The 23,343-nt window shown below is 43.2% G+C and overlaps 2 long non-coding RNA genes across 3 annotated transcripts in view; one reads left to right on the top strand and one right to left on the bottom strand.

The window, feature by feature from the left end:
* LOC142825723 (uncharacterized) overlaps positions 1-23,343 on the bottom strand; it is a 69,486-nt gene that overhangs the window by 34,818 nt on the left and 11,325 nt on the right. Inside the window, exons 2-3 of the long non-coding RNA XR_012900083.2 lie at positions 20,612-20,666; positions 18,521-18,585 (exon numbers count right to left, since the gene is read on the bottom strand). This is a non-coding gene — a long non-coding RNA (uncharacterized LOC142825723). The remainder of the gene's footprint in view (positions 1-18,520; positions 18,586-20,611; positions 20,667-23,343) is intronic.
* Positions 10,740-17,759, top strand: LOC149525722 (uncharacterized). 2 transcript variants are annotated; one of them, XR_016348417.1, is made up of 3 exons: positions 10,740-10,933; positions 11,379-11,495; positions 17,561-17,759. It is a non-coding gene; the product is annotated as an uncharacterized LOC149525722 (long non-coding RNA). The 2 variants fall into 2 exon arrangements; XR_016348418.1 differs by lacking the exon at positions 10,740-10,933 and adding an exon at positions 10,976-11,327 and having other exon boundaries at positions 11,412-11,495.

Below are 23,343 nucleotides of genomic sequence, written 5' to 3'. Positions count from 1 at the left end.
TCAGAATGTGGTCTGCAATGAGGGTCTGCAATGGGGATGGGGATGGGGATCCACTGCTTAATTCATGCCAGGGTTTGTCATGGCTGAGCCCCAACACCTCCAGGCTTGGCAGCTCACAGCCCTGGCACCTGTGGCCTTGCTGCATCAGTTATGGATGTAAAAAAATTGCTTGAGCCTCAGCACCTCTTTCAATGTAAATTAAGCACAAAGGAACTCCACAGTCCCCAAGCCCTCAGTGCCCTGTAGGTTCTTTTGCATCTCTTTAGGTATTCCTAGCCACTGGAGCCACATAGGTCCCAACCTCCTCCCTTAGCTCTCCTACCGGTGGCCTCTCCTTGCCTGATTTTCTGGAATTAACATGTAGTTCTCATTTAGCAATACTCTGTGCTGTCTTCTGTGCAGCCATATACTGGACGTAAATACCTTGGGGGCTTTGCAATGCCCCTCCACCCACTTGTCTGCATTTCATTGTATGTGAATAATTCAAGAGAGAATCCCTATGAAACTTTCAGTTAATGTTTCTTCCCAATAATTCCCCTCCTCTCCCCTGGGGTATATTGTTGCACAGTTAGATCTTCTTCTGGTTCATGCACAGGGTGTGGGAAAGACAAAGCACTTAGTAAAGGGGAAAACAATCTGGCTGTGATGAACAAATTACACTGACTGGTTTTTAAAAGCAAAACATCATTTGGGAAATTCTTAGTCCTTCCCTGCCTGTAGCCAGACACGAACCCCATCTTGTTCTCCCCCCTCCCCCCCCCAGAGAGCAAGAGAAAGGCAGTCAGCCTTTGATGCCCTGGGAACGCAGGTGTGGTGCCTGTCCCTGACTCTACCATAAACAGAAACCACACAGTAAATGGGCTAGCTGACGACTGGGAGGCCTCCCGTCGCCCTGATGGCTAGTACCAGTAATTGACATGCCTGCACTGTCCCAGGAGAGGAATCTTCGCCCATCACATACCAGAGGTGCCCATTGTCTGCATTTTCCCAGGTGTGAATTATGCTTTGCACCCTTCGTGGGAAACTTGGCATTCAAAGCCATTTTTCCTAATTGGCCACTTGAGACCAGGAAGAAGCCCATGTGACCCAAGGGGTATAAAGAGGGGTTGAGTTGCCCACCCCATTGGAGCTCCAATCACCTACACCTGCTGGCAGGTATTGATTGTCTCTCGAGGTCCGTGGGACGCCCAACCTCGCCCTACTTCTTCCCGAGGGATTGAGAGAAAGACGCTGGCCATGCCAAGTCTGGAACGTAGGGGTGAGAATTGTACCTGCAATGTGTTTTCTTTATGTGTACACTTTAATTGTCACTCTGTTGTAAGTTTAGTTACTTTATTATAGTTTTCTTAAGTCAAGCTGCTTCATTTCTATTGTAAACTGCCTTTGGTAAGGTGATTTAGCTATAAACTTTGGGAATAAGTGGGGTGCCCTCATTCACTTATAAATATATATATACTGAACCAAGTTTCTTTATTTCTTTTCTCTTTCTTTCTCCTATAAATAAGCCAGTGCGTGTCAAGCTTCTGACTTGAACCCGTGCTGCTGTACCCGAACCGAACACAGACAAAAGAACTTCAGCCGGTCAAAAGGGACAGGTATAGGAAGAGCTTGGGCATTTTGGATCGTGTCGCTTCCAGGGGACAGAGCCGTTGGGGCACCGCTCAGCCTCCCCAGGCTGCCCGCTGCGAAGGGATTTCTGAGGTGTAATAAACTCTTCCTATAAACTCGGGGCGTCTGAGAGCCTGTTGGCTGCCCTCTGCGACGGGACCCTGGTCCTAGCAGTAAAGTCACAGAAGTTAAACTATTTTTCGGGGCACCCTCCAGCCTCCTAGGCTGCCCACTGCAATGAGACTTTGCATCTCAGTAGTTGAAGACTTGGGTGTAACACACATGCGCACACTGCCCTGACCATTTCGGCTGACACTGCCCAAATGTCTTTTCAATACTGACACCACACTCTCTCACCTGGAAGAGCTGGAGGGTTCAGTGACATCACTGGAAGGGAATGCTGACCTTATCTTATGCTTACATTGTCAGGCTTCAGAAGGGTGTGAAGATAACCTTTATACGTGATAGACCCAGTCCTGCTGTATTCATTCATCCAAAATTCCCATTGACTCCAGTGGGAGTTTTGCACGATCAGGCCCCCACAGTACAAAATGAGCCGTTCCTATGCACTGCATATTAACCGTGACTGCTGCATTGTCACTAGAGGCCAGGTGAAGTGATAAGAACCTAAGAATGGCCATATTGGGTCAGACCAACCATCCATGTAGCCAGGTGTCCCAGAGGAAATGAAGAGAACTCTAGTAAAACACAAGAAACATTTTTCTATTAAGAATAAAGAGAAATAGAGATGTAAAGTACAAATTATTTTAAAAGGCAAAATACATTACATATGATTGATGGGGAAAACGACCCACCCAGCTAGCATATGTGAAAGTTCAGTCCAGCAGTTATCAAACTTCATTGCACCTCCACCCTCTTCTGACTACAAAACTTACTACACAACACTGAGAAGGGAGACTGAAACCAGACCCCAAGTATGAGCCTCACCGCCCTGGTCAAGGGGGTCCAAAGCCAAAGCCTGAAGACTTCTGCCCAGGCAAAGGGCCTGTAATCAGAGCCCTCATACCCTTAGGCTTTGGGTTCAGCCTAGGGCCTGAGAAAGTCTAATGCCAGCTCTGGCCACCCCATTAAAATGGGTTCTCTACCAGCTTTGGGTCCTGACTCAGTCTGGGAATTGTTGAGCCCAATGAAGTATAATGTCCCAAATATACGTTATTCTGCATGAAAAAGTTTGATCCACTGCAAAGAAATTAAATATATAGGATACTTGAAGGTCTAATTTCTTTACTCATCTTGCCTGTGAATTGATGTCCTGCTCAGGCAGACAAATAGTCCAATCCCCATTCATTAAATTCAGAATAATTCCCAATAAGAGCTCATATTATTCCTATTTTCCTGCAAATAATTGCATTAACAGATGATTTACGTTTTCTGTTTGACATTAGAAGTCTGAAGACACTTAATTGTGCTCATTTGGAGATGGTGTGGGAAATTCTATTCCCAGCACTGCCAATGATTTCCTGCATCGTCTTCAGCAATTCACTTAGCTTTCCAATGCCTCCCTTTCTCTGACTGTGTAATAAGACTAATGATACACACCGTTGTGAAGTGCTTTAAGATCTATAGATGAGGAGCCCTGCATGGAGAGATCTATCATTATTAAGTATGAAGTGCCAATTACTATTCTGTTATCTTGTTCTGAAATTATAGCAATCAATAAAACGTCAATCCATTCTCAAATGTAACTGAATAAAGCAAATAAGTTATATCCATAACTTTTTATCCTCATATTTCTCTATCTGCTATTTTATCTGATGTGATCTATAAACAATTTACACTTCACTGATCAAATGTGTTATCAATCCTCTTATATCATATAGAAATGTAAATATTTTCTGCATCAATAAATCATGTAAACCATAATTTGAACCTCAGGAGATATCATGAAAGCCACTTTTAAGATGTAATCACTTTCAGGCTGAATGACAGGCCAGCTGCCTTCAGCAGGTGTATTTGTCCATTGCTACTGATAAACCTGATATGTGCAGAAATTCTTTTTCAAGTGAAGAAACATTTGTGGCTTACCTGAATTTTTTAACAAAAAGTAATATATGTTCTAACATGACAAAGGATGGCTCTGAAATTATTACGCAAGATATAGCCTGCTACTTATAGAGTACAAGGGAGAGTATACGATAGTTGCTCTACATTACAAAATGTGAGACATAGCTAGTGCATTCATTTTACATATTTTTACTGTAGGAAACTGCGTTGCTATTCTCATTTAGGCTATGTCTACATTGCACACTTACTTCGAAATAAGCAATTTAAGGAAACAAAACTCCAAAATAGCTTATTTTGAAATAGCATGTCCACAGTACAAATGCCCACTGAAACAGGGCTGAGCTAATTTGAAATAGAGTATCCATACTGATTTGCGCCTGAATTGCATTTAAAGCCCTCCAGAAGCACTTCTGGCAGGGCATCAGGACAGCACTCACTTCCTTGAACTCATGCTTAAAAGGGCCCCCTATACACTCATGTCTCAGGCTCTTCACCTTTGCCTACTCCCTTGAGGGACAGCGGAGCCTTCTCACTGCATGCTCTGGTTGCCCTTGCGCATACCACAGCACTTCTGCCATGGAGCTGGACCTGCTGGAAAGCAGTCCACAGCTCTTAGAACTGCTGCTGCACCTCTTAGTGCAGTTATTTCACGCTGCCCTCGTGGCTATGGAGGAACATGACCCACCTGTGGGGCAGCTCCTCTCCTCTCTCCACGTGCTGCTCATGCAGCATAGTCCCTCCCACCCTCCCCTGCACACGATACACCACAGCTTCTGGTGCTGGGACACCAGCTCTGACTGGTGGGACCAGATCGTCATGGACTGGTGGGACAACTAGCCAGGGAATGCTGTTCCTCTTCCCTATTTTAATTATCCAGGTTTTACAATCAGAAAAAATATTGTTTTATCTGTTCTCAAATTATTACCAACTAGTCTTTAAAGTTCCATAAATTAGTTTTCAGTGTGTACAGAAGTTTTTAAAAAGACCATGAAAACACTTCAGATGCAAATACTTTTGCGTTTATTTATATAATATTGACAATGCTTTTAGATTGCAAACATTCTTGCAAAAAAAAAAAAGATTGCTTTCTAAGTGTTCATTAATAAGAAATGGGTCACAAATACAAACAGAATTATGTGTTTTATTCATTAGAATATTATTCATTAATTTTTTGCTATATTCTTCCTGTTATTATTTGTTAGTGGTTGTATTGATAAGTTTGCCACCTTCTCCATAAAGTATTGGGAAATCTTTGTACACAGCCATCATTTTGCTGATGATACTGTGAATGGAACATTGTTTTACTGTTACTTTGCTGTATCTCTCTTACGGATAGTTGTTTTGAGAGAGAGTTTTAGTAATTATAGAAAAATGCTTTATTTATGACCTCTAGTGGCAGGAGAGTCACTATACATGATACTACTTGAAGCATACATTTGAAAGAATGAAGTTATGAAAACTTGCCACAACATAGTTTCCTTGTCCAAATTAGAATAAAGTTCAGCCATGAATGGATTTTAACCATGAAATTATTTTACCCTACATAGATAATTACATCAGATTAAATCTGTTACATTATAACCAACCAATCTAACAATGGAGGTGCTAATTGTTCTTATCAGCCTCTTGTAACTATTTGGACTATCGACTCACTGTCTCTCTTTTTTTCCTCCCCTCCTTTTTTTTCTCTTTTTTCCTTCTCCCATCCCCCCTTCCCTTATTTATTCTTAGATCTGGACTTCTCATACTCTTGTCATCTGAAGAAGTGGGTTGTGCCCACGAAAGCTCATGATATCATCTGTATGTTTTGTTAGTCTTAAGGTGTTACTAGACTATCTGGTTTTTTTTTTAAAGTTTTTACATGATAATAGCCATTCAAATAATGTGATCACTACAGACTTACTTAGGGACCTGCAGAATGCTTAATTTCATGGAAGCCTGTTTACTATACATTAAACTATGCTGTGTCACGTCACATAACCCACAAATTAACAACAGTCTATGCACAATTTTATACTATTTTAAATTTAGAGTTTTTTAAAATAATGAAACTAACGCTTAGCATTCTTAAAAAATGTCCAAGCACTTTGTTTCTAGACAAAGTCTGGTCTCATTCCTGCCCATGAGACTTCACAACAACGTGCAAGTAAGGGAAGAATTCATCCTAAATAGGTTAATTCATCTTCGTAACACCACGGTGAAGCACATACATATTAGCCTCATTTTACTGATGGAGAAACAAGTGGCAGAGAAAGTAAGTGACTTAAACAAATTAACACTTCAAGTCAGTGTGAGGAGTGGGATAAAAATTCCTAGCTTCCAGCATTGTCTTCAGCCCACTTCTTCCACTTGTAAGCAATATACACTGTTTTATTTGCTCACATCAATGGTAACAAGTGCTGCCATTCTCCCTGCACCCCTGACCAAACACACCATCTCACAAGCATTGCAATTCTCAGCTGTCAGCTATCCAACGATGCAATCCCAAGCTTTATTCTTGCTTTGCAAATTTGATGGAGGAGAATGAAGGTTTTAACTCTGCACAAGCCACCCTCACAATCCCAGTTCCAACTTGCTGTTAATTCATGATGATGCAGCCTAAAACAGTAGCACATTCATTGGGAAAGAATCCCTTCAACACCCGAGCTTGTTTAAGAACATCAAAATGGGGTTTGTTATTTCTCCTAGTACAAATAAACTAAATTCTAAAAGAAGCCCAATGTTTTTTTCTCTGTACAAGAGTCTCAAGCTGTTGCTCAGACTTGACAGAAGGGAGTTGAAAATGTCAGGACCCTGAGCAGTCACTCATGAGGAGCCTTCAAATCTGTTGGTGACTGGTCCACAGATGTTCTCCTGGGCTTAAGCATTCTGTGGGAGAGAGGCATCCCTTCTCATGCAGCCATTCCTTTCACAGGAGTTGTGCAATATACTTTATCCACAATAAGGAAAAGCAGGGTCATTGAAATGACGTCAGGAAGCTGTCCCACAACTATAGCGACTACACCTGCACATTCCTATGACAAAAACCACCAGCTCAAGCAGTGCCTTGATCCTCCAGAGCAGGAGTGAGCAACAATTTTCGCAGGGGGGGCCACTCCATGACTTTTGGTACATGGTCATGGGCCAGCTCCAGGCCCTCTCTCTTAGAAGGGTGGGATCCTGGGCTGAAGAGGAGAGGGTTGGGGCTACAGAAAAAGTGAGTGTGAAAGGGAGACACTATGGGTACGTCTAAACTACATGCCTCTGTCGGCAGAGGCATGTAGATTTGTTTGTTCAGCAAAGGCAAATGAAGCCGCGATTTAAATGATCGCGGCTTCATTTACATTTACATGGCTGCCGCGCTGAGCCGACAAACAGCTGATCAGCTGTTTGTCGGCTCGCGCGCTAGTCTGGACGTTCCCCCTGTCGACATCAAAGCCCTTTGTCGGCAGCCCCGGTAAACCTCATTCCACGAGGAATAACGGGGCTGCCGACAAAGGGTTTTGATGTCGACAGGAGGAACGTCCAGACTGGCGCGCGAGCCGACAAACAGCTGATCAGCTGTTTGTCAGCTCAGCGCGGCAGCCATGTAAATGTAAATGAAGCCGCGATCATTTAAATCGCGGCTTCATTTGCCTTTGCTGATCTTTCTAATCTACATGCCTCTGCCGACAGAGGCATGTAGTCTAGACACAGCCTATGTGTGAGAGACAGACTTTCTGACACAGATTGAATGTTTTGGCACAGAGACTGGGGCAGGGGCAGACTGGCCTGGCGGGATACTGGGAATTTCCCGATGGGCTGTCTTCCGAAGGGCCAGCCGAAGGGCTGGCTGCCGGCTGCTGGAGGAGGAGGGGGATTGTGATGGGGCGCCGCAGCCCTGCACTTTAAATTCCCCAGCACCGGCCATGTACTGGGCACGGTGGGGCCAAGGGAATGCAGGCGCGGCGTACTCAAACGCTGTGCAACAGCTGAGAGGGGAGATGCCCGGGCGTGGCGTGACATCATGGCCCAGGACTTTAAAACCGCCCGGCCCAGAGTTGCACCGTGCGATCCAGCTCCAGGCCTGGCAAGTGGTCTGGAGCCCTGGAAGCAGCTGGGGCCAGGGCTGCAGGGACTTCTGGGGCCCGATCATAGACTCCAGCACCGCAAACTGGAGGGCAGAAGGTGGGGGAGGGGGAAGGGAGAAAGTAGGGGGAAGGGGTGGGAGAGGAAGGGGCTTGTGCTGAGGAGAGAGGGACAGGTCAGGAGAAGAAAGGGGAAGGCACCAAAGGGACAGAGTGGAGGAGAGATAAATGTCAGGGGTCCAAGTAGAGACAATAAGGAAAAGGGCAGGAGGGGAGGTGTCAGTGGGAGGGGGGACAGGGTGATGCTGGGAGAGGAGAGGGTAAGGGCATTGGGAGATAGAGAGGTGAGGGGAAGGTGCTGAGAGAAGGCTTGAAAGAAGGGGTGGGCATGAGGAAGGTAGGAATGGAGCAAGTCATGTGTGAGGGCACAGGGGCATGAGGGGAACAGGGGCAGAAAGTGGTGAGGTGGGCATCAGGGAAAAGAGGGCAAAGGGAGCAGAGGCAGTGAGGGAAGGGGGGCACCAAAAGGGTTCAGGGGTAAGGGAAGGTGGAGGTGCCAGGGGATTCTGGGAGTGAAGCAGAAGGGCAGACACCTGCAGGAGAGGGACCAGCACCAGAGGAGAGAGGTAGGGCAGGTGTGTAGAGGGAGGTGTTAGGAGAGGGGATGAGGAGGGGTAGCTCACGTGATCAGAGTAGGGCTACTAGAGGAGAAGGCACAGGGGGGAGAGAAGGGCTGGTGGAGGGGGGCAGGTCACAGGAGGGTTGAGGGCAGTGAGAAGGGCAGGAGTCAGGACAGCAGAGGAGGGTGAGGGGTGGAGGGCAGCAGGCACCGGGGGAGCTGATGGAACAAGGGGAGTAGACATGGCAGCAGAGGGAAAAGGTAGAGGTTTATAAGATATTTATTAATAACTTGGATGCCACAGTGGCACATCCAAACAAGCCACATGAACTCAGTACTGGTGCACAACATAAAATTCATTCTGCTCATGGGAGGAAACTCTTAAAGGGAACACTTCCCCCAGCCTCTCTGCCCCCTCCGTCCCCGAGTTAATGTCACACACATTGGGTTAATGCAATTGCAGGATAGTTGCATGAGGGGGGTTTGGTGGGGGCCAAACTAATCCCTATTGGTAGGAGGATGGTGGGAAAAGTCCTTAGAGAGGGGTCACATGACACCTTTTACTTCTGCTCATGTGTCCATCTTGCCCTGAGAGTGTTACCTCCAGAGGCATAGCTAGTGGGAGTCAAGGGGTGTGGCTAATGGGTCTCAAAGAGTAAATTAAAAAAAATTCTTTGATGTGAAAAAGTGGGCCATTCTCAACCCATTCCCGGGCCTATTTTGATTGCCAGTCCACCCCTGGACTGGGAGAGTGTGGGTAGGGGGAGGCACAAACTATGTGTATGTGGCAGGGTGTGCCTACACTGCACAGTAGCTCAAAACAAGATATGCAATTTGAGCTACGCAAACTGTGTATCTTTTTTTGGTCTTATTTCAAAATAGCTTATTTCCTACTTTGGCGCTGTCTGCACAGCACCAAATTTTGAAATAACCCGCTATTCCACAAATTCCCTTACTCCTCATGGAATGAGGTTTACAGGGCTATTGGAATAGTGAGCCTGTTTTATTTCAAAATAACGGGCTTGCCGTGATGATGTGGAATAGCTATTTCGGGATGCTCTGGTGTCCTGAAATAGCACTGCAGTATAGACATAGCCACAGTGACACAAAGTGTGTGTGTGCTGGCTGCTACTGGGTATGTTTCTGAGAGAAGCAATGTGCTGTCTCTTTAAGACACGGAAAGCTGTCCTGTTCTGTTGTGTCCCCTTTCCCCCTCTCTGCAGAAATGGAGTGTAATGTTACATTTGTAGTTATAGGGCTTTCATATATTTTTCCATTCTGTGAATTTAGGGAAGATAATATGTATTCTGTGGCTCAACATCTAATATACATAAAGTGGGGGGAGGGAGGAATTTCTTTACAAGTGAGTGGATGTAAAGTCAGCACTACATTTTATACAATTTGTTACAGATTCACTTCTTTAATCACTTTTTCTTTGTACTTTTATTCCTGTGTAGGCCCTAACTGAGATCAAGGCACATTGTGCTAAGCCTGATATGTTAATATAGTAAAGCCATGTCTACACTGCAGGTTTTTATTTGGAAAAAGATACACAAATTGCGAAGCGCAATTTGCGTATCTTTTGCCACTTTTTTTCGGAAGAGGCTTTTCTGACATTTGGCCCATTTACATGGGGCCAAATGTGGGAAAAACCTCCTCTTTCGGTACATCCCTTCTTCCTCATAAAATGAGGAATACAGGGATGCTAAAAGAACGCTTATGATTTTTCGGGAACTGTTCTGAAAAAGCGGAAGTGTTCTTTGGACATGGCAGAGCTTTTCCGGGATATCTCCAGTATCTGAGAAAAGCTCCACAGTGTAGACATAGGCTAAGAGAAAGAAAGAGAGAGAGAGAGCAGGAGCACTGAAATCTTACAAGCAGTACACTGCCTCTTACGACAAGCACTCCTTAATCAAGGAGCTTTACACTCCACATAGACAGGACAAAAAGGGTAGAAAAAAAGAAATAATATCTCTAATTTACAGATAGAGAACAGAGGCACGACAAAATGTAAGCTATTTGTCAAGCACACAGAAAGCTAGGAATTGAACCTACATCTCCTGGGGTTCAGTTTCATGCCTTATGCATCCTGCCCTGTTCTAGCTGTCCAATTCTTTTTCTATTTTTAGTTACCTGTTTTCCAATAGGGGTTCCTGACAGAGTGGGGGATTAAGGACGAAGAAAATGGAATCAGAAGAAACAAACCTACTTGTACACCTCCCTCCCTTACCAACATTTGAAGAGCTTTTGGATAATTACACAGAAAAACATGGCCCATGTTCCCTCAGAGCATAAGCATGGCCTCTGCTTATCATTGTTTGGCTAGAGTTCTTTCTGAGATGCTATATAAATACATATCCCATGTCTGTGCATTTAAATTATCCGCTGGTGCTCATTACAGAGATGTGCATTTGAAAGGCAGGCTCTTCCTCCTGTTGTTGGGCCGATGTCACAATGCCCAGTAAAGTGAAATAACTGTGTGTGTCACTTCAGGTACATTGGCACATTGCCATGGTAACCAATTTATGTAGCACTACAAACAAGAGGCCTTTGGGGGAATCTCTGTTGAACCAAGCAGCACACGTTAGTGCTTTCATAGGCCACAGGTGACACACACAACCCAGGAGAGAAAGAAGTAATTTTGACTTGAATATGGGGAAAATGCAGGACATTTGTGAAGCTTGAAAACTGGCCCAAAGCTGGGAAATGTTAAAAGGGTCACATCATTGGGGAGCATCTGGATTTGCAAACATATAAGATGACAAGAGGCCAGTCTCTGTTCTAGGCTTCACTGGCAAAAGCACAGAGTAAATTAATTGACTCCTGCCCCCTCTCTAGCACTGACAATATAAACAATGTTGATATGATGCGAGGCTTGCTATTGTGCTAGACCCTTTCACTGCTGCTGTGTGCATGGTGCACAGAGTAATGAGGACCCTGCCAGGTTGGCAGGACAGGTTCAGTGACACCAAGGAGCTCCAAGATAAAGAAGGGAAAACAATTAAAACGTTTGAAATGTAGAATGTTAAGTAAGGCTTTCCTATTAACAATATTTCTTGTTCTCTTTTCTCTAACTGGAGGGAGTTATTACAAAGACCTTCTTTGTCTGACAGTCTTTTAGATGGAATGGAAGATGGTAATTGTGACAGATATGGCAATATCCAGCAATATCCATTGAAGATCTTCTTGAATTAAATGTAAGTATATTTGAGCTTCACTGTATTTAATGAATGTTTTATGTATTATTGTGGGCCAGGAGTGTATGAAATCGCTTGGGAGGGGTGACGTGGCAGATGTAAGATCTCACAGTGCGAAGGACTATTCTGAACTCTGTGCCAGACAAGAGCAGACTTTTGGAACAAAATATGTTCAGCAGTTTTCCTAGGGAATACCTAGAGAAAAGGGAATGCAAATTCCTCAACTCGTTATGCAAAACCCAACCTTTTGAAGCTACCCTTTGGAGAGGGTCTTTGCCTGCTGATTACCTGTTACAAAAGGCCAAGATCAAAAGCCCAAACCCAAGAAAGAAATGGATGCTCTGTCTATCCATTGTTCTGGATATGAATCAGAGGATTTATGGAAGATAGGCCAATCTATGATTATTAGTCAAGATAAGCAGAGATGGTGTCCCTAGCCTCTGTTTACCAGAGGCTGGGAATGGGCAACAGAGGATGGATCACTTGATGATTGCCTGTTATGTCCATTCTCTCTCAATCTTCTAACACTGGCAACTGTCAGAGGAACGGACACAGGGCTAGATGGAGTATTGGTCTGACCTATTATGGCCTTCTTATGTTCTAGACAGTTGTGAACTTTTAACCATTTTTCTTCTTACTTTATAAACTCCTCAAGGCAGGAAACACTTCTCCACATGCGTTTGAACAGCACCTAGCACCTCTGGCATATAAATATTAAAAATTAGCAAGGGGTCTGCAGAGAGAGAGGAAATAATGCAGTGAATAGATATGTTTTTGTGAACAATGAAAAATTAACACTGATAGCATCTGAATATACTATGTGCAACTGTCTGAGTGTATTGGAAATCAGATGCCTTCCCTGTTCTTATTATTTTCACCAACCTCTTCCACTGACCTCCCTTGCCCTGCAAAGCTAAACATGATGCCCTTTTATTGGAAATAAGCCCTGCCCTTGTCAGTTTTGTGGAAGATCACTGTAATGTGTGCTCTAGGGGAAGAGAAGAGGAAAATCAGTGCCTGATGTGCTAGCAGATAGTGAAACTTGAGGGTCATGGGAAGCAGCGAATCTGTCAGATCTGATTATTTCAGAGCAGAGCATAGAGGTCTAAAAGTTATTCTGTGTTACCATGTGGCAATACTAACTCTTGGTAGCAGCACGGAGTAAAAAGGGGCATATTAAAGACTACCCAATGGCATTTATTTTCCCCACATAGTTCACCTCAACATGTTGTAGATGAAGGTGCCACATTCATTCCATGCCAATGAAAACTATCATGTTTGAGAGTTAACAAAAGCAAAAACAATTAACTAATTCCTGTCATTTCTATTTTATTGATCTACTCTTTTTCATAATTAACATTCATGAGGTTACTTTGTTCAGTTTCCCAGTCATGTGAAAATAACTAACTTTAAGTTGAGGGTCAAGGTGGGTGAGGTAATACCTTTTTCTGGGCCAGCTTCTGTTGGTGAGACACAGAGGCTGTGTCTAAACTGGCCAGTTTTTCCGGAAAATCAGTCGCTTTTCCGGAAAAACTTGCCAACTGTCTACACTGTCCGCTTGAATTTCCGCAAAAGCACTGACCTCCTACTGTAAGAAATCAGTGCTTTTTGCGGAAATACTATGCTGCTCCCGTTTGGGCAAAAGTCCCTTTTGCGCAAAAGGGTAAGTGTAGACAGCTGAGATTTGTTTTGTGCAAAAAAGCCCCGATCGCGAAAATGGCAATCAGGGCTTTTTTGCGCAAAAGTGCGTCTAGATTGGCCACGGACGCTTTTCCGCCAAAAGTGCTTTGGCGGAAAAGCGTCCATGCCAATCTAGATGCTCTTTTCCGAAAATGCTTTTAACGGAAAACTTTTCCGTTAAAAGCATTTCCGGAAAATCATGCCAGTCTAGATGTAGCCAGGGTGTGTCTACACAGCACCATAAACTCAAAATAAAATATGCAATTTGTGCTATGCAAATTGCGTATCTTATTTCAAGTCTATTTTGAAATAGCTTATTTTGAAATGTGGCGCATCTACACAGCACCAAATTTCAAAATAATGTGATATTTCAAGTAATTCCTTATCCCTCATACAACAAGGTTTACTGGGCTGGCAAATTAGTGCACCCGTTATTTTGAAAAATATTTCAAAATAACGAGCGGATTGTGTAGACACAGAATAGCTATTTTGGGATGCCTTTGGTATCCCGAAATAGCTGTGCAATGTAGATGTACCCAGACAAGTTTTTGAGCTTACACAGAGCTCTTGTTCAGGGCTGGGAAACTAAAGGTTTGTCTACACTACACAGCTTTTAGCAACACGGCTGCATTGCTACAGCCAGGTCACCAAAAGTCAAGCAGCGTAGCTGCTATTTGTTGACTCTTTTGCTAATAAAATAGTTCCACACCCAATGAATGGGGTTGGCGTTGCTGGCCATAGAACACTCCTGTCGACAAAACACTGTTCTCACTGGCTTTTGTTGCAACAAAACATTTGTCTTTCGGGAAGAGGAACACCTTGAAAGACAAAAGTTTTGTCATTTAATCATCATAGCCTAACTCAGTGACACTGCTAAATACAAGATGGAACAAACAGCGTAGCATACGCTGCTAACACATGTTTCAAGGGATGATTTCAAAGTGAGGTGGCCCTAGAATGGTCCACCTGAAATATGTTTTAACTGCTTGTACAACACAATCTGTTCCACCTTGTATTTAGCAGAGAGGCTCTGAGTTAGAGCAGGTCTACGCTTAAAATGCTGCATTGCTCCAGCTACATTGGTGCAACTGTGTTGCTGTCGCACTTTAATGAAGATGTTGTATGGGAACAGGAGAGAGCTCTCCCATTGTCATAATTAATCCACCTCCCCAAGAGCTGTGGTAGCTGTGTCCATGGCAAAAATTACCCCACCAACATAATACTGTCTACACTAGTGCTTGAGTCGACTTCACTATATTGTTTAGGGCTATGGATCTTTCAGACTGCTTGGAGCAGGGGTGGGGAACCTCACGCTGGATGTGGCCCCTGACCTGCCTGGATCTGGCCCCCAAGGTTCAGAGCCTCTCCCCCCAGCATTGGGGAGCCTGTGCTGCCCCGCCAGCCCTGAGCTACCCCACTGAGGGGCTGGAGCACACAAAATCTACTGGTCTGGGTGCCCCAGGCGCTGGTGTGGGAGGGGAATATGGGGTGTGTCTTTCTCTTTCTCAGCTGGGGGCCACATCAGTGAGTGAGAGTGAGGGTGGTTTTTTGTTTTGTTTTTTTGTTGCTTCTCACCTGTGTGCATCCCCCGACTGATTTTTCTGTAGGTCAGCAGCCTCCCCAACCCAAAAAAGGTTCCCCACCCCTGCCTTAGAATCTTAGTTACAAGTAATCTTGTAGCATATTCTTCCCTCTAGTTTCTGAGACCTGAACAAGAGCTCTGTGTAAACTTGAAAGCATTTCCCTCTCTCACCAAAAGAAGCTGGTCCAACAAAAGCTCGTCCACTGATCCAGTTCATCTCTCTGATATTCTGGGACGAGCTCAGCTACAACAACACTGCAGAAGTTGATTATTTGCCTCGGTGATGGGTTCAATAACAAAGATCCCCTTGAAACTGTCACTTGATGTGCCTATCACACCAGTGAGCCCACCTACCTGCCCTCTGGGGCACCCCACCACTAGGTCCTGCTGCACCAGAACCTCTGGTCTCCCCCAGTGATGGCACAGATTAGTGGACACAGCCCACAGCAGAGCAACACAAACACTGAAATAATCTGAGCTCTGGGAAGGCTCATTCACAGGGACTTGACACACCACCCAGGTACACAGCCCCAGTGGGACCAAAACCTCGGATAAATTCATCTCACTGTGCATAAAGTTTATACAGTGAGAGCTCATAATTGGTTCTCCCCCTTTATCACTGAAAGAAAAATGCACAACTATTATCCCCCTGAGATAATAATTATTTACACTGGGTTTATTAATAAACAAAAGTGATTTTATTAGATATAAAAAGTAGGATTTAAGTGACTGCACATGATAGTAGACAGATCAAAGTAAGTTACTAAGCAAAACAAAACACACCAACTAAGCTTAATACTTTAAGAAATGTTTTATATGCAATTTCTTACTCTAACAGTAGTTCTGATCACCTTTTCTCACAAGTCAGGTAGCCTCCTAGTTTGGGTCTGATCCTTCCTCCTCTTCAGTCTTAGATGTTTCTAGCAAATCCGGCCTGCTGATGAGGAGGAGGGGGCAAAGGGGCAATTGCTCAGGGGCTGGGTGATTCAAAGGGCCCTAGGCCCCAGCCACTGCTCCAGCAGAAGCAATGGTAGCCAAAACCCCAGGCTATTTAATTCATTGCCGAAGTGCCATGTGGCACACTCCAGACTAGGGATGTAAGAGAATAGTTGACTAGTCGACTGGTAGTTGAATCGACTACTCACATCCCCCCCCCCCCACTTGCTGCCTCTCTATCAGAGACAGCAAGGGGGTGGGGAGGAGCAGGAGCCAGTGCTGGAGGGAGACAACTTAAAAGCCGTTTTCCCTAGCACCATCTCCATGGTGCCACCCATTCTCTCCCCTCTCTCTGCCTCTATCAGAGGCAGTGGGAGAGGGCAGGGGTTGCTGCTGTGAAGTAGCTCCTGTCTTCAGGAGGTCCCACCTCCCTACTGCATTTTAAATTGCAGAGCCAGGGCAGGGCTTGGTCCTGCATCCTGCCCCTTCCATTTGAGACTTTTTCAGATGCTCAGTGAAGCTGTCAGGTACCCTACCAGCAGTTATCTTAGGTAGTAACCAGGGGTATGTCTACACTACCACCCTAGTTCGAACTAGGGTGGTTAATGTAGGCAACCGAAGTTGCAAATGAAGCCCGGGATTTGAATTTCCCGGGCTTCATTTGCATCTTACCGGGCGCCGCCATTTTTAAATCCCCGCTAGTTCAGACTCCGTGCTTGCGGCTACGCGTGGCACGGAGTAGGTAGTTCGAATTAGGCTTCGTATTCCAAACTACCGGTACACCTCGTTCCATGAGGAGTAACGGTAGTTCGGAATAGGAATACTAATCCAAACTACCTACTCCGTGCCGCGTGTAGCCGTGGGCACGGAGTCCGAACTAGCGGGGATTTAAAAATGGCGGCGCCCGGCAAGAAGCAAATGAAGCCCGGGAAATTCAAATCCCGGGCTTCATTTGCAACTTCGGTTGCCTACATTAACCAACTAGGGTGGTAGTGTAGACATACCCCAGGGGTCTTATGGCATCTGGCAGCAGCCCCTATTGTTTGGTTTTGTGCCTTTATATAGATTTTGCCCAAGGTGGGAATCCTTTGCATTTAGTGAGAACTTTTCTCACTTGGAGTGGAAAAGTACATCAGTCAAAATTGTTTCCAGCATCATGTGACCTTGGCCTTGGTAATACCAGCCATAGAACAGGTTTACAGGAAAAGCAGGACAATTCACAGATCATTGTCCCAGATTCTGAGACATTAAGCTTGAGTACAAAGCTACATAACACTGATCCCAATTCATTGCTGATTTAACTCCACTAAAGATGAATGTGACCCACTCTGCACAAGATCATTCCCTATGGGACAAGATTGGACTAATCACAAATGGAAACTGAGCAGAGACCGTGGAAGAACAATACTAGTCACATTTTGCAATTGTTTTCTGCTTTTGGGGACAGAGGAAAGAAGTAGAGGGGGAAAATACAATCAGACCTAATTACTTGAGCAATGCTGACACTCTGGGGACATGATATCATATCTTTCACTGTAGTCAACGGTGCTATGTGGTCTTTTACCTTTAAAAAAATCATCCATTTCCAGAAAGCCAATGCATAACAAATACTTCATCTCAGTATATTTCCCCTCCTTCCCTGATGTGGGGCTTTTAAATATGTTAGTAAGCTTTAAAACAAGCTGGATTTTAGGCATGCATAGAATCTTGGCCTGAGCAGTTTAGGTAGCTTAAGAAAGTGCAATTCCCGGCAAGACAAACCAGGCAGTGTTACCTGGGCTGTGTTCTGGGGGAACAGTCTGAATATTGCTTCTTTTTTCTTCTGTGTTCTGATCCAGTTTGACTGATGTGTAAATTAATTTTCTAGGGCTTTTCCTTTTGAAGAACTGTTGCCCATTGCCAGGGATTTGGGAAAGAGAGAAGTGAAAGAAAGGACTGGAGAATTTACAGGCATATCACGTGCATTGGTTTGCACCTGCAGAACAGCAGGATGGGAGGCTTACAAAATGTTCCTGGGTTTTGTGCCTAAGAATACTCTTTACTAATAGAATGATTGTGAGGAAAAATATTGTCAATAATTTACTCATCCACCAAAAATATGCATTTTCCCTGGGTGAGTAGAATTTTGCAGGGCTCATTATATTATCTATACAGGAAATAGAGGTCTTCCTCTTAAGTAATTTTTCGTGTTACTAATTTTTGTCTTGGTCCAGATGGGGAGCACTTGTCAGTTCCCCTCCCCAACGTATTAATCTGGTTCTGTTATATGCATGTTTAGTAATGAATAGTACTTTGACTGGTTGAGCCTTTCCCCCACACTTAAAACCATGAATATCATTATTCGGTTTTCACCCTGCTTTTTTTTCCACCCTTGTTGCTTATGCAAACACACTTAATTTTTTAAAAGAAATTGCAATAGTCAGTTTGTACACTAGATGGCAGATCTGTGTCTCCTTTCCTTTCCATTAATCCTTTAATTGGTTTGATACATTGATGAAGTCTATGTCAAATGATGTGTATGTGGCCTTTGGCACAGGTGGGAAAAAGTATGGCAGTAAACAATAGCCACCAATTTAACACCAAATAATAAATGAAGGCATGACATTGGATTTGCTAGTTCACCAGAATCCATCACCTTGCCTGTTGAGTTCATGGAAGTTATTCTCTACCTATTTACATAACATCCTTCTTCTTAGTAGTAGGCCAAGACTTAGTTAATTGTTTGCAAATAACTACTGCTGCTGTGATTGTATTCACTAGGTCTTAATTTTTTAGATGTTTGTTTAAAAAGTTTAGAGACAATGCTATCTCCCACAAGGCTTCTTACCTGTTACTGTGTTCAGGGATAATTAAGCCATTGTGATCTTTTGATATGAACATCCTTTTCAGGAGCTGCAGGAAGGGGGAGCAGGGCAATAGAAGAATGAATTAGAAACTGAAGGGAGGAAAACAGTTTAATCCCATTCTTTCAAAAGCTTTCTGTTTTAAGGCCTTGTCTATAACTGTGTCCACAGTGTTTTGTCTTCAAAATCTAAAGATTAGAGGAGGTTCATATCCTGTTTGTCCAGCCTCTCTCAGACACATTCCACCCCCATCCCAATGCAGTACAGGGAGGACAGATAACTGGTACCAGATTTAACCTGTCTCTCCTAATAGGTACCATGGGAATGTTTCATTTCAAAACATAGAAAATCACATAGAATATAATCTAGTTTTGAATTGGAGCCTGCTAACAAGAATCTTAGCTTTGGTCACCTCTCCCTTCCAAAGCCTACTCAGAAACACAAGAAAGAGAGGTGTCTCAACCCATGAATCTCAGATCTGGGACCAGAACTTAATTCAAGCTTTTCCCGTAGTACAAGGCTGTTCAGACCCCACACAAAGGAAGGCCTAAGCCACAATGTTTAGTTCTGGATCTGAAAAGACCTATAATTTTGGGGAAGGAATCAACTCCATAGTTCTGATTCAGGCTCATTTCTCAGGAAAGAAGTTGTTGCTTCTGGACAGGCAAAGATCTGAGGCAATTTTTTATTCACAGTTTGTTTTTGTTACAGAATTTTGAGACATCTGATCACTCAGCCATCATCTGGTTTAAACCAAACCCCATACATTTTGTAAAATGTTGCAAGTCCACATACAGGCACCGTTTCCCGAAGAAGCAGAGGGGACTGGCCACTGGTGGGTAATCAGCACCCAATTTTTTTCAAGGGTGCTCAGCATTTATGAGTCCACAGGCAATGACAGAGGTAAGTTAAGTTCACTCCATTCATTTGGGAGTTTTGATTTAGCCATGTGGGCTTAGATAAACACAAAAATCAGAGCCTACAAAACCATGTGGATGCAAACTCTTGAGGTTTGCACATCACTATCCAAAAAAGAAAGGAAAGTTGTATTAAATGCTCAAACTCCCAAACAGCTCAGAGTGCTTAATATCTCTAAATCAAAGAGCAGAAAAATGAAGTGACAAAGTAGTAATTTAAATATTTTTCTTGTAATACCATCTGTCACAATGTCTGGAGTGGCTCACGACTGTGAGTGCCAATCTTAGGGCAGCTTCTTAAGAAGCAGGTGAGAAACCCCAAACTGGTGACATGATTTATAACTAGATTTTACCACCCTAGTAACAAATGTGACCTCCTGAAGGACTATAAAATTTTACCATGGAGTCACAGACAGTCGCTTCAGGCATTCCATCTATCTTGCCACTCAGGCTAGCTGGATTTAGTGATAAATAGTAATTTATTCCAAAGATCACAAAATATTCAGGTTGCTTCCAGACCCTAGAGACAAGTAAACTTACTCCAAGTCAATTTGTACCTCAGATCTCTCACCAAAGACAACATTGGCAGCCAATCCTGTAATGAGCTAACTAAAGATTTTGTTAATTAGAAAAAAAAATGAACGAGTTTTTACAAGCAAACATAGACCCACAAATGAGTTACAGTCTATGGCTACGTCTAGACTACATCCCTCTTTCCAAAGAGGGATGTAAATTAGACATCAAAATTGCAAATGAAGCCAGGATTTGAATTTCCCATGCTTTATTTGCATAATCACATCATGGCATTTTTTTGAAAAATGTTATTTCGAAAGTAAAACCACAGTCTAGATGCAGTTCTTTCGAAAAAAAAAAACCTTTTTGAAAGATCCTGTACTCCTCAAAAAATTAGGTTTATAGGATCTTTCGAAAAAGGCTTTTCTTTTTGAAAGAACCGCATCTAGACTGCAGTTTGACTTTCAAAATAACTTTTTCAAAAAAACACCGTAGGACGCAATTATGCAAATGAAGCGTGGGAAATTCAAATCCCGGCTTCATTTGCAATTTTTAATATGTCTAGTTTACATCCCTCTTCAGAAAGAGGGATGTAGTTTAGACGTACGCTATGGTTTTAAAAGGTGATAGAGTTGTAGTACTCACAGAATGTCTTTTAGGTTGCCTCTGGTGATTTCTGCTTCTATTTCAGAGCTCCAGCCTTGTGAGAATATAAACAGCAAAAGAAAAATGAAAAATGTTCACGTCATCTTTTTTATTTATTTCTTCCAGAATTCAAACTGATGGGACAAGCCCTTTTACACGTAGCCTCTTTGTGGTTGTAGCGGGGCAATTAACAAAGTTCATTACCCATCTTAACTAGAGTAATATGCAGGTGAAAGAAACTAGCACTGAATATATCAGTGCTCAACTAAGGCCTAAATCCTTGGCTAAAGCTGGTTCCTGGTATGCCAGCATCACAGCATTAACGTCCTAAGACACTAAAAATGAAAATTATTCTTGCAGTTCAACAGGAAACAGTTGAAACTAGATGTGGAGAGAGACCAAAGTTTAACAGTAAGTGGTGACTCCTATTTTTGAAAAGGGAAATTCATGAAAGAGAAAAGTAGCCACTGTCATTGGGGATGCTGTTCCACTTTGCTTTCACTCCCTGCAGGCTCTATTATGTCACATACATCTGATTTAGAACTCTTGCCAATATTTAGGAGAACTGCCCAGCAGAAGAGCACCTGCTGGAGAACATCATGGCATCAGTAGTGAATGCCAGATCTTACAAAAAATCTGAGGTATTTAATCTGAGTCTCTTGTGGGGAATATAATTAGTGCTTTTAAGTAAGCAATGCTGGAAGAATGTTTGGAAATGTCCAAAATGCTGCATTACTGATTATTAAGTGTCTTTATACAGTTCTGGTGGAATGGGAGGCTAACTATCTGAGAATGATTACAGAAGTGAGGAACCTAAGGTCCAGGGGCTGGATGTGGCTCCTGGCTTGCCAGGATTTGGCCCCCTGGCACTTATGTATGAGGGGAATGTAAGGAGTGTCTTTCTCCTTTTCGGTCAGGGGCCAAGTCACTGAGTGTTTGTTTTTGTTTTGCTTCTCACTTGTGAGCGGCCCCTGACTGATTTTTCCGTGGGCCAGCAGCCCCTTATCGTAAAAAGGTTCCTCACCCCTGGCTTGGGTAGAAAGATTGGCTAGTTCTTTTTTCTTGTCAATCACAATTAGAGAGGTGATAATGAGGATAAAAACTTGCTAATCAGACATTCAACAAGTGGTGCACTTTCTTACATGGAGTGTTCTCAAAATGTCAAGCACATCAAAGAAGCTGTCTCTTGCTATCTATTACACACCTGTTTGGCATAGGAATATAGTGATATTTATGGATTTGATGATTACACAGAATAAGTTGAATTCCTTTCCCATACAAGTCACTTTTTGGGTCACCGTGTTCTCCAAAGACATTGCCTAATCAGGACACAACAAATCTATGTATTAAGGGAATTTCAGTGTCCTAAAAGAACTGGCTGAGGAGATCCCTGGCTCGATGATGTTGTTTTTTAAAACATCCTGAAGTGCTGGGGAAATTTCAGGCAATATTCAAAAAGGGCAAGTTGCGTAGCTCAAGCTATTTAGCCTGACAGCAGTCCTAGTCAAATAAATGGCAAAGCTAACATGGGATTCAGTCAGTAAAGGATTAAAGGATAATGATATAGTTAATGCTGGTCAACATGGTTTAATGGAAAATAAATCTTTTCAGACATGCCTGATTTCACTTTTGATAAGATAATATGTTGAGGTGCTAGAGGTGTTAGTGTATTACATGTATGCTGCTTAGCCCTTGGTAATGTGTTTGAGGTAGTCGTGCATGGCAATCTGATTAAAAATCAGCAATAACAGAGCACAGGTAAAACGGATTAAGAACTGGTAAGATGACGGATCTCAAGAAGTTAATCATGGGGGATTCCATTGGGAACATTTCTGTTCAAGGGATCTGGAATCCCTTTATCATATTGAATGGGACAGGGCAGTCCTACAGAGTAACATGAATTACTTGGTAATTAGTAACCAGTTAAATAAATGTTTTAAAATACAACCAAATGCAGAGTTATACATCTAGGAACAAGAAATGCCTGTAGAATGGGGGACTGCATGCTGGAAAGCTGAAAAGGATTTAGAGATCTTAGTAGAGATTCTGATCCTAGATAAATTCATTGAGGATTGGTTCATCAATGCTTATTAGCCAATGTGGATAGGAATGGTGTCCCTAGCCTCTGTTTGTCAGGGGCTGGAAATGGATGACAGGAGAGGGATCACGTGTTGACTCCCTGTTCTGTTCACTCCCTTTGGGGCATCTGGTATTGGCCACTGTCGCAGACAGGATACTGGGTTAGATGGCCATTCCTATGTTCTTAAAAGCAACTGAACATGGAATCTCAGTGTGATGCTTTTACTAAAAGAGCTAATGTAATCCTTGAATGTATAAATGGGGGAGTAGTTGAGCAGGAGAGGAAGGTGATTTTACTTCTGGACATTGAATTAAGTCTCCCATTATCAGCTCTGATGATAAAATATCCACATTTTTAAAGGATATTTAGAAACTTCAGAGGATGAGGAGAGGAGCTACAGCAATGATTAAAAGTCTGATCCTCCAATCATACTTCAGGATTTCAACTTGCTTCTTTTAGGGTATGTAAGTAACCTGGGTGATGAGCTAGAGCTGAACTGAGTTTTTTTTAATTCCAGAGTGTGGCTGAAGTGTTATTCCAGAACTGGACAACATGTTCTGGATGAGCCATGTTGATTTTGTGTGATGTTATAATTAGCTAACAATTTATGTCATATATAATCTTCGTATGTTAAATAGGGTTAAATTGTAGG

This window comes from Pelodiscus sinensis, chromosome 1 (assembly GCF_052426305.1).
Source record: "Pelodiscus sinensis isolate ZL-2025 chromosome 1, ASM5242630v1, whole genome shotgun sequence".
Lineage (NCBI taxonomy): Eukaryota > Metazoa > Chordata > Testudines > Trionychidae > Pelodiscus > Pelodiscus sinensis.
Note: the sequence above shows the minus strand (reverse complement) of the source record. Positions and strands in the feature narration are given on the sequence as shown.